The sequence below is a fragment of the Rhamphochromis longiceps genome, linkage group LG9 (assembly GCF_057381845.1).
Source record: "Rhamphochromis longiceps isolate RC_006_pf linkage group LG9, R_longiceps_female_GT1.1, whole genome shotgun sequence".
Lineage (NCBI taxonomy): Eukaryota > Metazoa > Chordata > Actinopteri > Cichliformes > Cichlidae > Rhamphochromis > Rhamphochromis longiceps.
The window spans coordinates 14,378,528-14,388,816 of record NC_140565.1 but is presented as its reverse complement, the minus strand read 5'-3'; the positions used below and the strand labels follow the sequence as shown (position 1 = coordinate 14,388,816).

The following is a 10,289-nucleotide window of genomic DNA, read 5'->3' as shown; positions in this document are numbered from 1 at the left end:
TAATTTCGTGCAGGGCTTCAGGAACGAAGCTGAAGCTCAAAGGCCACAGTGACTGTCAGCTGCGAGTAAAGTGACTTGAATCCTTGCTGACTTACAGGCAATCGGACAATTACAGAGAAGGCAGGCAAGCACTATATGTTTCTGTTATTTCATGGTATACTAGTTGTCACTGTCTTAACACCTAGTTCTTATGTTTCTTTGGTAATATTTTGAATTAATGTTCACTGATCACTAGAAGGTTTGATTTATGATGGGATATATACTTATTACTCCAAAGTTAAGGTTGTATGCAGTTTCTAGGTAGCAGGAGTTTGGGCTAGGATGTTGAAGTTGTTGGGGATATACTGTGGTCACCTTAGTTCAGAAATGGGACAGAAATGGGTGGGGGGAACTATGGCTCACAGATGTGGTTGTTACACCCTGAGTTATTTTTCCTGTTTTTGTTTGCCTTGGTTGTATGTGGGTTTGTTTGTTTGCTTTTTTGGGTGGGGTGGGGGGGTGTTTTTTCCCATGTACGGTCATTTTGTCATAAACCAGATTTCAGTAAAACATATATATGGCTGGTTATAGCGCCAACAATAGTACTATTAGATTTTTGTCTTGGATTGTGAAAGGCTTGAACGGTCCGGTAAAGAGATCTCGGGTTCTCAGTCACTTAAAACATCTCAATGGAGATGTCGTTTTTCTCCAGCAGACTCATTTGTGAGTCAAAGATCATAATTGACTTAAACCTCCATGGATAGGTCATATGTTTCACTCAGACATAGATAGTAGTGCCAGAGGAGTGGCAATCTTATTTAGGAATAAAATACATTTTTCTCTTACTAAATTGATTGCTGACAAAAATGGACGATATCTAATTGTTGTAGGGACCCTCATGAATAACCCAGTTGTCTTAGTGAATGTCTATGCCCCAAACTTTGACAACGCTGTGTTTGCTAATAATCTTTTGAGGATGATTCCTGACTTAAAGACGCACCCTCCTGATCTTCGAGGTGATTGGAACTGTGTTATTGACCCAGCTTTAGTCAAATCTGCCACTGGCTCTAAAGCATCATCTGCTATGTCCAGGGCTTTCTCACACTTTATCACCCAAAATGGACACATTGATTGGAGGTTTTTTAATCCCCAAGCCAGAGAATATTCCTTTTTTCAAATGTTCATCACACATATTCTCGCATCGATTACTTTTTTATAAATGGCTCCATGGCTTCTAAAGTTTGCAACTCTGAATATATTCCAATTGTTATATCTGATCATGCTCCATTAGTCCTGTATATGGTATTGTCCCCTAGCTATAGACCTCAGCATCCATGGAGGTTGAATTCTCTACTCTTGCCTGATTCAGCTTTCTGTGACTATATCTCATCTGCAATTGATGGTTTCTTAACTATGAATGTTTTAGAGGACATCTCAAATTCTCTACTATGGGAAACACTTAAAGCTTACCTCAGAGGACAAATAATTTCCCATTCATCTCACCTATATAAATCAAAGAAAGCTAAGCAAAATGAACTTTCTGCCAAAATTCAAGCTCTAGACTGGCACCCCGCTCAAACTCCCTAACCTAAAATATATAAGCAGTGTCTTAAACTACAATCTGAGTTCAGTCGCTTGTCAACCCATGATGCAGAGCAATTCCCTCCCCATCTCCAGCTGCCTCCCTCTTCCCGCTCCACCACAACCACCCACACATGCAGGACCTTGGAGTAGGGGTATGTCACCAGGGTGCAGAGGAGGCTACCCCCCCCCCCCCCCCCCCCCCCCCCCCCCTCTCCCCTTCTGGCTGCCTCTGCCTCGATTTTATCCCACTGTTAGATTTGTATTGTTGATTGTCATTTATGCTTAGACATATTTACTCATATATGCTTAGAAGTATATAATCATTGGTGGATTGAAAGAATGCTTCATCCTAAAGAGGTCTGTATTAACTTTGTGTAGCTGTAGAAGGGAGTGCATACATTCCCCAGAGTGTCCTGGCATAGATCACACTCCCTAGGAGAGTTTATCTTTTCTTGTTGATTTATGGTATAGCAAGCACACGCATATCTGTTTAAGTATAAGAGCCTTTTGTTAGATGGAGTTAGACGTCCTGGAACTAGCCTTGGGGAGTCTTCACAGGGTCACATCTTGACCTCACACAGATCACACACACACACACACACACACACACACACACACACACACACACACACACACACACACACACACACACACACACACACACAGGCAAGGTACTCTTTGTGTGTATGTAGACGTCACATGTTAGTGAACTTATGCATATTCATGTAACCTCAATAAAAGGGCAGTGTACGGGAGAACGGACGAGAGCAACTGGGGCCAAGCGAAGGAACGGCGTTTGTCCGGTTCTCTCCCGTGCACGAGTACCATGAAGAAGTTTGCCTACTTGCGTCTTGCTTGCAGTGTAATTATATTGTCTTAACGTTCCAGCGGATGGGTTCAAGATACAAACCCATCATTAATTGGTCCTTCGATGCCGGCTCCCTGGGATCGCATTCACCGAGGGGGGGGAGAGGCACGCTGAAAGACTGACGTCAGCCAGGAAGTTCCTGTGGATTCGCTGTCTGTCCTTCTCCTCGATGAATGGCGATCGGCGGGATTCAGGCTGATATTACACGCTAAGCAACGCCAAGTAAGTTTAAAGAGGCCGACTCTATAACCGTGTCGTTGTGCAGTCTCCGCCATTTTGTGAGGCGTTGAGAAGTTCGCTGCTTTGTGGAGCGATAACTGGGTTAGTGTCCCGAAAAAGAAGTTTTGGTTAAATCGCCCAAGGGTCCCAAGCGTCCGGTGTGTGTCCGGTTTTGAAATCGCCCTGGGTGTGTGTCCCGAGCGTCCCTTCATTGGGTTTTGTCGCGCGAGTGGGTGAGCGTCCCACAGCTGGGTCAGGGTCCCGAGCGGTCCGGTGTGAGTCCGGAGTAGGCCTATTTTGTGTTATTGTCATTTTCGTCGTCGTCTCGTTGTTGTTGTTGTGTGTGAGTGTGTGCGGAGCAGACCGCGTGGTGTGTGACGTCAGCAGCTGTTGTTGTTATCATGGGTTTCCTAAGCAGCCAGGAGTGTGTGGAAAAGGCCAGCCCACATCAGCAGCACTTGAGCTATGCTCTGGTGGGTGGCTTTCCCCCCACCCCTTGCTGACACAAAATGTTAACTCTTTAGCTTGCCCTGTTCGACAACAGCCTGTGTGCCAAACCATTGAGGTGGATAGTTGTCAAAAGTAATCTACATTAAGCTTGTGGTTGCTTAAATTCAGTACAATGACATGTGAGGTGAAGTGATATAGGTAAATATTTAAACTAATGAAGTGCATAGAGGCACTTGACCTGTGTGAAAGACTGTCGTCTTGTTATGAGCCATTGTTGAGATATGGAGCACACCTGTGAAAACAACTAATATGCTGAACCCTGTATGAAACATCTAAAAGTACATGATGGAGGAGCTGTGTTGAATATGAAAGTGTAAGACTTTGCCGCTGTGGGCAGAGCATGCAACTACTGTGTGATGTTGCGTTGCAGTTTTTTTTCTGAGCTGATGAGCAAGCTACACATTATCAGATCAAGAGCTGTCTGGGAACTACTCAAAGAGGGGGAAACAGGGAGTGTGCAGCGTTTCCGTGAGCAGTTTTCCTGCATCTTGACTTGTGTGTAGAGTGTTCATAACATCAGCATCATGTTTTTGTTTATTTGTTTTGTTGGGTTGAAAATAATTAAATAAACTTGTGATCATGCTTATGGATTACCATGGCACATATCACCAGCCACGTGATTTATTTATGCAGATGAAAAAGTGAGTGTGAATGTGTCTGACATCACAGTGTTTTTGTGCACTGTGCAAAAGTAATTGCCTTTGATTGTGAGTGAGAGCGGTGATTCTGCAGGTCACCAGCTATTGTAACGGAAAAAAAAAAAGAGTGAAAAAGAGACAAAAATTACATTGTAGACGAAGAAAAATAATCATGGGAAAAAGGTTTCGTGTTGATCAGCCGAAAAACAACTACAATGTCATTTTATGCTTTTAAGAAAGGATTGTTCACACAAACACACACACAGAGAGAGAGAGATGTGTGTTGATTAAGCAGCGATGATAATAATGAAATGTCTTAGTTTGTCACTTTCAGGTGAAAAGCAGACCTGAATCAATTTTCCACATGCAGCGGTCGGAAGAAAGTTATAGTTTAACATCATTGGAAACGTGCAGGCCAAGTTTCTGGCTGACTTATTACAGCGCAATGTGTATGTGTCTCTCAACCTCACAAGCAAGTGCTCACTCCTCCCTGAAGAATGCAGCTCCAAAGAGCAATAACATGGCAGATAAAGACAGCAGCAAGTCCTGAGCAAAGAGTCCCAGCAAAGCAGCAGCAATGTGGACAAACAGCATCAGAGAAGAAGAGCAAACCCATCATCCTGACTGATCGGATGAATGGCACTGTGTCTACAACAAGCTGAAACTTCACTGTGCATGTGAAGAAAACGTTTGAGGAGAACTGAACAGTTGGAGTTTGACATTTGCCACCTGTGGAGTAAAATGGCAAGAAGAGACAGTGGAACACAGGACAAAGCTGAAGGAGAACTGCCGGGACTGTTGAAGTGGGAGAGGACAAAAGAGTGAGAGGACAGAGTGAGAAGACTAGGTGAGAACACATAGGAATTATTTAATGTGGGAAATCAAAATTTGGGTTAGCAAACCTGGGGAAAAAGAAAGCTGACTGCTTAAGTTGGAAAATTGTGAAGGAGTCTGAAACATATACAAACATATACAAAATCACACAGAACATGCCTTAACCCTACTAATACAAACACAAAATAACTCATGAAGATTAGACATTTTAAGCGTGAGTCTGTTTATCATCTTGTCCAAGTCACCTCGTGTGATGCAAAGACCAGTGGAACTCGTAGCACAGAACATGCTCTGTTGGAGATGCAGCTCCACAGACATGCTTGTTATCTTTCATCAGTGTTAAAATAGTGTCAATTTAGCAGACACTTGTTATCAAATACTGAATTTATCCAATAAAAAAAATTGACTCTCTAGGTTGCAGGACAACAGTTTAACTTTTGTGGGAAAAAAGATCCTGGTTTGACCAACCAATGATCAGACAATAAATTTAGTTGTTAATATAGTAAATTGGGAGAAGCTTCCTGCTTGATTGATGCAGCACAAGTAATTTACTGTATGAGGGAAATTCTCTTTTAGTGATAACATTTTGAACATGCATTTCTGTTGTCCTGTCATCCTAGTGGGTTAATAGCTGATTCAAATTAGTTGATCGTTCTTAGATTAATGAAAGGTGACTGAATTCTAGTACGAGTGAATGAGATGTGTTGGAGTTTGTTGTGTGTTGAGTGGAGACTCTAAAACACTGAGTTTCCTGTTTTGATGTGCGAGTGAATCCTGTATTTAGATACACAACTCTGAATACGTCAGAACAAACGTCTTTTGTGAAGTGCATGACAGCATGTCACATGTTTTATGATGAAGGGAAAAAGGAAAAATTGAATAAAATAGATCTGTGGCTTAAATGAGTGAAGAGCACAGACCGGGTGATTAAACTCATAGCTAATATGACATTAGGGTTATGTTGTGTGTTGTGCAGTTGATGGTTGGTTTGGAGTGAATCTAGCTGATGATTCTTCTCCTGTTGTGAAGATGATGAGGAGTTTGTGTCATGACTTAACAAGGCCTTTTTATTTTGATACTTTCACAGTGCACTGAGAGTTTGGTTTGATAATCTCTGTTATTTTTTATTTTTCATTTTTGAACAAGCACTGATTTTGCTTGTGAATTTCTTTTCTTTGAGCAGATCTGCAAGTCGGGAATTAAAAGCGTTACACATCGTCAAGAAAATTGTTGCAAGTGAGTTTCTCCACATTTAAAATGGGTTCAGGAGAAAGCCACTTATTTGGGACAATTAGGAAATGAGAGTCCCCCCCAAAAAGGATTCAACGAGGAAATCCAGTCTAAATTATTTTTCTTTTTGAAATAACGTCGTTTTGCTGAGCGTGGAAACGAATGCGATGATAATTTCCACAATTAGCAAAAGAAGGAACCACTGAGTGAATGAGTAAGAATTTTAAAATAACTGACTGACTGACTGAACATGATTGTGTGAAGTTAACCCCCACCTGACAAAGGTGCAGATGAACCCATGTGTTTCCTTTTACAGGAGCAGAAAGATGACAGCAACACTCGAGGTTGCATGATGATTTAACCTTTTAAATGCCATTTTCTGTGTCTGTGCATTTATCAGGTGTGTTATTCATAGGCTTGTGTTGCTCACAGAGGGAGCTGTGACAAAGTATGCATACGCCTGCGCAAGCGCTAATATTTGCATTTTCTTTTCTTACAGCATGCCAGTTCTTCATGTGAATTGATGATGCGATTTATACCAGGACAACTGGTTGATGTTTTTTCCTACTACAGGATTTCTGGGTTTATGTGTGAGGAAAACTGTGTTTACCGGTTATGAGTAGTGATGCTGTTACATTGTGTTTTTGGGAAAATGTGACGGTTACTTTGATGATATGAATAACATATTTTCCACAGCAATGGATGGTTGATTTTATGGTGTTTTTATGGCACCTCTGGAATGTGGTTGGCCGACGCCTGCCCACCAGGATAATCAATGTGTGTTGCTAATGTTTGTTTTTTGAGACTGCATGTACAAGATTCAGCAGAAGCGGACAAGTGACATGAGACAAACAAATAAGAGATGCGGTGTTATGGAATAGTTAATATGGGCTCATTTGCTGGCCACTCTTGAGCCCATAAATAATATATGAGTGGAGTGACTTTGCTTAAGAGCAGTCACTGATTACGTTAATGTTGACTGAGTACATGGGATGATCCATGTCTGAGGCGACTTATGAAAATAATTGTAGTTTACTGATTTGAGAAAACCTGCACATGACACTTGTCTTGCTGATGTTGAATGCTTATTGTTCTTATGATACAATTGTTTACAGGTATGTAGTTTGATTTCACTTCCAGATCTTGTTTTCCAGGCCATGATGGTGTGTATGCAGGCTCCTGGGAGAGCCCGGTGTTAAGCAAACTTAATATGCAAAACACACTAGCATTTTTGTTGCAGGATTATAGGTCCAGGGTGGTGCTGCTCCTGGGGAGGAGATGCCCTGATGTTGCCTGGGATATGATCTAGCTAATCTTTTTCTTTAAGACAGGAATCCAGGTTTGGTGAGTTGACGCATGGGTGTGTCCATGCGTCAAGAGGAGGGGTCCAAGGATTAACAATGTTTTTTATTAAACAATGTTTTCTATTATTGTTGCAGTGATTTGTGTAATTAACCGTTTATTTACAAGTATTAAACCTATGCAAGTGGTGCATCCATGTTCAGATGAGGCTTTGATGGCCTATAAGTGAAGTTCACTGAACTAAAGAATGTTGTTTGATGATTGTTGACATGCTCTCCAAATAGAAGTTTTCCCTCCTAGCAAGGAAATACAGGTGCAGCAGTAATCTCCTGAGAAATCTTAAGAGGCCAGTGAGAAGCAAGAACCATTCCAGGCATAGCTGACAGCCCAGGCAGTGGTTGAGGTCAAAGGTCGAGCTGGTTGGGGCCCATCATGAGATCAGACTTTGGAGCCACAGCAAGGACCATGAAACTGCGTTGGACTGAGAGCTGTGCCACGGGGGGTTTCCAGAGGCCAACAGAGGAGATTGTGGACAACAGACGGGCACCTGAAGGATGAGGGGAGCGTGCCAAGCTCCATCGACAACGCAGAGGGAGTCTAAGGATGACATCATGATTCTGTGAAAAGCACAGGAACCAGAAGCTATGGTGGTGATAACAGCAGTTTCCTATGAGGTCTGCAGCTTTGGAAATAGCTGAGACCCATGTTGACAAACAACAAAACTAACTGGTATGTTTGAATGTTTATTCTACATACATTTGGACTCTGGTCCTATGGACAATGATGGAAACAACTGGAAGAGACATTCATGACGCCCTGCAGAACTCAAACCACTCTGCAGAGAGACATGTGATTTGCACACCCGGAGGAAGCATCACCAAGCTGAGATGTTTTTGAAAATGTTACTTTCTTATTTTCACTATTAAATTAACAATTTCTTTGTTTGCTTGTAGGATGCAGGTTGCCATTGGATGAGATTAATGAGGAATGGGATAACTGCTAATACATTTGTTAAACTGTGTACTTTTACAGTAATTTAGGGTGATTTGACATATGCTGAGTATAAAAATGTTTGCATTAAAACTGTCAGTCATGAGGTATTCATGACTGGGAATTTTTCTAGCATAAAGGTCAATAAGGGGGGAAATGTTAGATTTGTATTGTTGATTGTCATTTATGCTTAGACATATTTACTCATATATGCTTAGAAGTATATAATCATTGGTGGATTGAAAGAATGCTTCATCCTAAAGAGGTCTGTATTAACTTTGTGTAGCTGTAGAAGGGAGTGCATACATTCCCCAGAGTGTCCTGGCATAGATCACACTCCCTAGGAGAGTTTATCTTTTCTTGTTGATTTATGGTATAGCAAGCACACGCATATCTGTTTAAGTATAAGAGCCTTTTGTTAGATGGAGTTAGACGTCCTGGCACTAGCCTTGGGGAGTCTTCACAGGGTCACATCTTGACCTCACACAGATCACACACACACACACACACACACACACACACACACACACACACACACACACACACACACACACAGGCAAGGTACTCTTTGTGTGTATGTAGACGTCACATGTTAGTGAACTTATGCATATTCATGTAACCTCAATAAAAGGGCAGTGTACGGGAGAACGGACGAGAGCAACTGGGGCCAAGCGAAGGAACGGCGTTTGTCCGGTTCTCTCCCGTGCACGAGTACCATGAAGAAGTTTGCCTACTTGCGTCTTGCTTGCAGTGTAATTATATTGTCTTAACGTTCCAGCGGATGGGTTCAAGATACAAACCCATCACCCACAACTTAGACATTCACATTACTCACACTCTCATTACACATACATATAGGATCTTGGGGGTGGGCACGATACACGGAGTCCAAAGTACCATCAGGGTGTACACCCCACCCCTGGCATCGTTGCCCACCTCTCAATTTTAAATACACGTAGACATTGAGGGCTAGCAGGAGGGACCATGCGCTTACCTGCTGCTCTCTGGCAGGTAGCTCCAAGCCCTCCTGGGTTTTAAATGCACCTTAGAACACACATGCATCAACACTACAATGAGCGGGTGGAGGGAGGTTTGGAGTCTTCTCTCACCCCCATTCTCTGCGACCTGCTGGAGCGGGGGGGCTAGGAGGAGGAGTTGGCCGTCTGACTGCGGTCTGGAGTGTGGGGCCTTCCTGCTGCTGCGGAGTCGGGGCGGTCTGCCTCCCCCCACCGCAGGGAAAAGGGTAACACCACCTGGGTCTGGGTGCAGTTCCCCCCTCCAGGGGCAAGGGCACCTAGACCCGGTTTGTAGAGTACGCTTGGGGAGTGTGATCGTGTGTACAATGTCTCTTTATGTAGTATTATTTAGTATTTTTTAGTATTTATTTATTTATTGTCATTGTCAAGAACAATGAAATTGCGTTTGGGGCTTCCATACAACCCAAAAAAAAAGAAGAAAATAATAAATACCCCTTAAAACCCAAGTGTACATATTTAACCCAGTGTGACTCCAATGCAATAAGACAATCCTTAGCAATAATGTTCGTAGAAATTCAGACAAAGACCTGAGAAACATGACAAAATACAACAATGCAACCCATTCAATATTATTGTACTGTGAGATATGATATCAGATATGATAGTTATCTATTTAAGAAAGAGGGGGGGGGGGGGGGGCAGGAGGGGGAAGAGAATAAAGATATGATGCACCAATGCAGACCAGTTCATTGCTATTAAGAAGTTGGATATGGTTATTGTCCGTGAGAGGGGGGCAGAGAGTTCAGGAGCCTCACAGCCTGTGGATACAGGCTGTTGGCCAGTCTGGATGTTCTGGCCTGTATAGACCTGTACCTTCTCCCTGAGGGCAGCAGATGGAAAAGGTGGCGCGCAGGGTGATGTTGGTCCCGCAGGATACTGTGCACCCTCCTCAGACAGCGAGTGGGGAAGATATTACTGATCTCTGGCAGACTTGTTCCAATAATTCTGCCAGCTTCTTTCACCACCTGCTGGAGTGCTTGCTGATCGGCCTTGGTGCAGCTGGGGAACCACACTAGAAATCCATACGTCAGAACGCTGCTGATGGCACAGTTGTAGAAGTTCAACATCAGAGATCTGGGAATGTGTGCGCTCCGCAGT

At 42.9% G+C, this 10,289-nt stretch overlaps 1 long non-coding RNA gene across 1 annotated transcript; it reads left to right on the top strand.

The window, feature by feature from the left end:
• Positions 1-3,550: 3,550 nt before the first annotated feature.
• Positions 3,551-8,754, top strand: LOC146662023 (uncharacterized). The gene is made up of 2 exons (XR_014913295.1): positions 3,551-6,262; positions 6,362-8,754. It is a non-coding gene; the product is annotated as an uncharacterized LOC146662023 (long non-coding RNA).
• Positions 8,755-10,289: the final 1,535 nt, after the last annotated feature.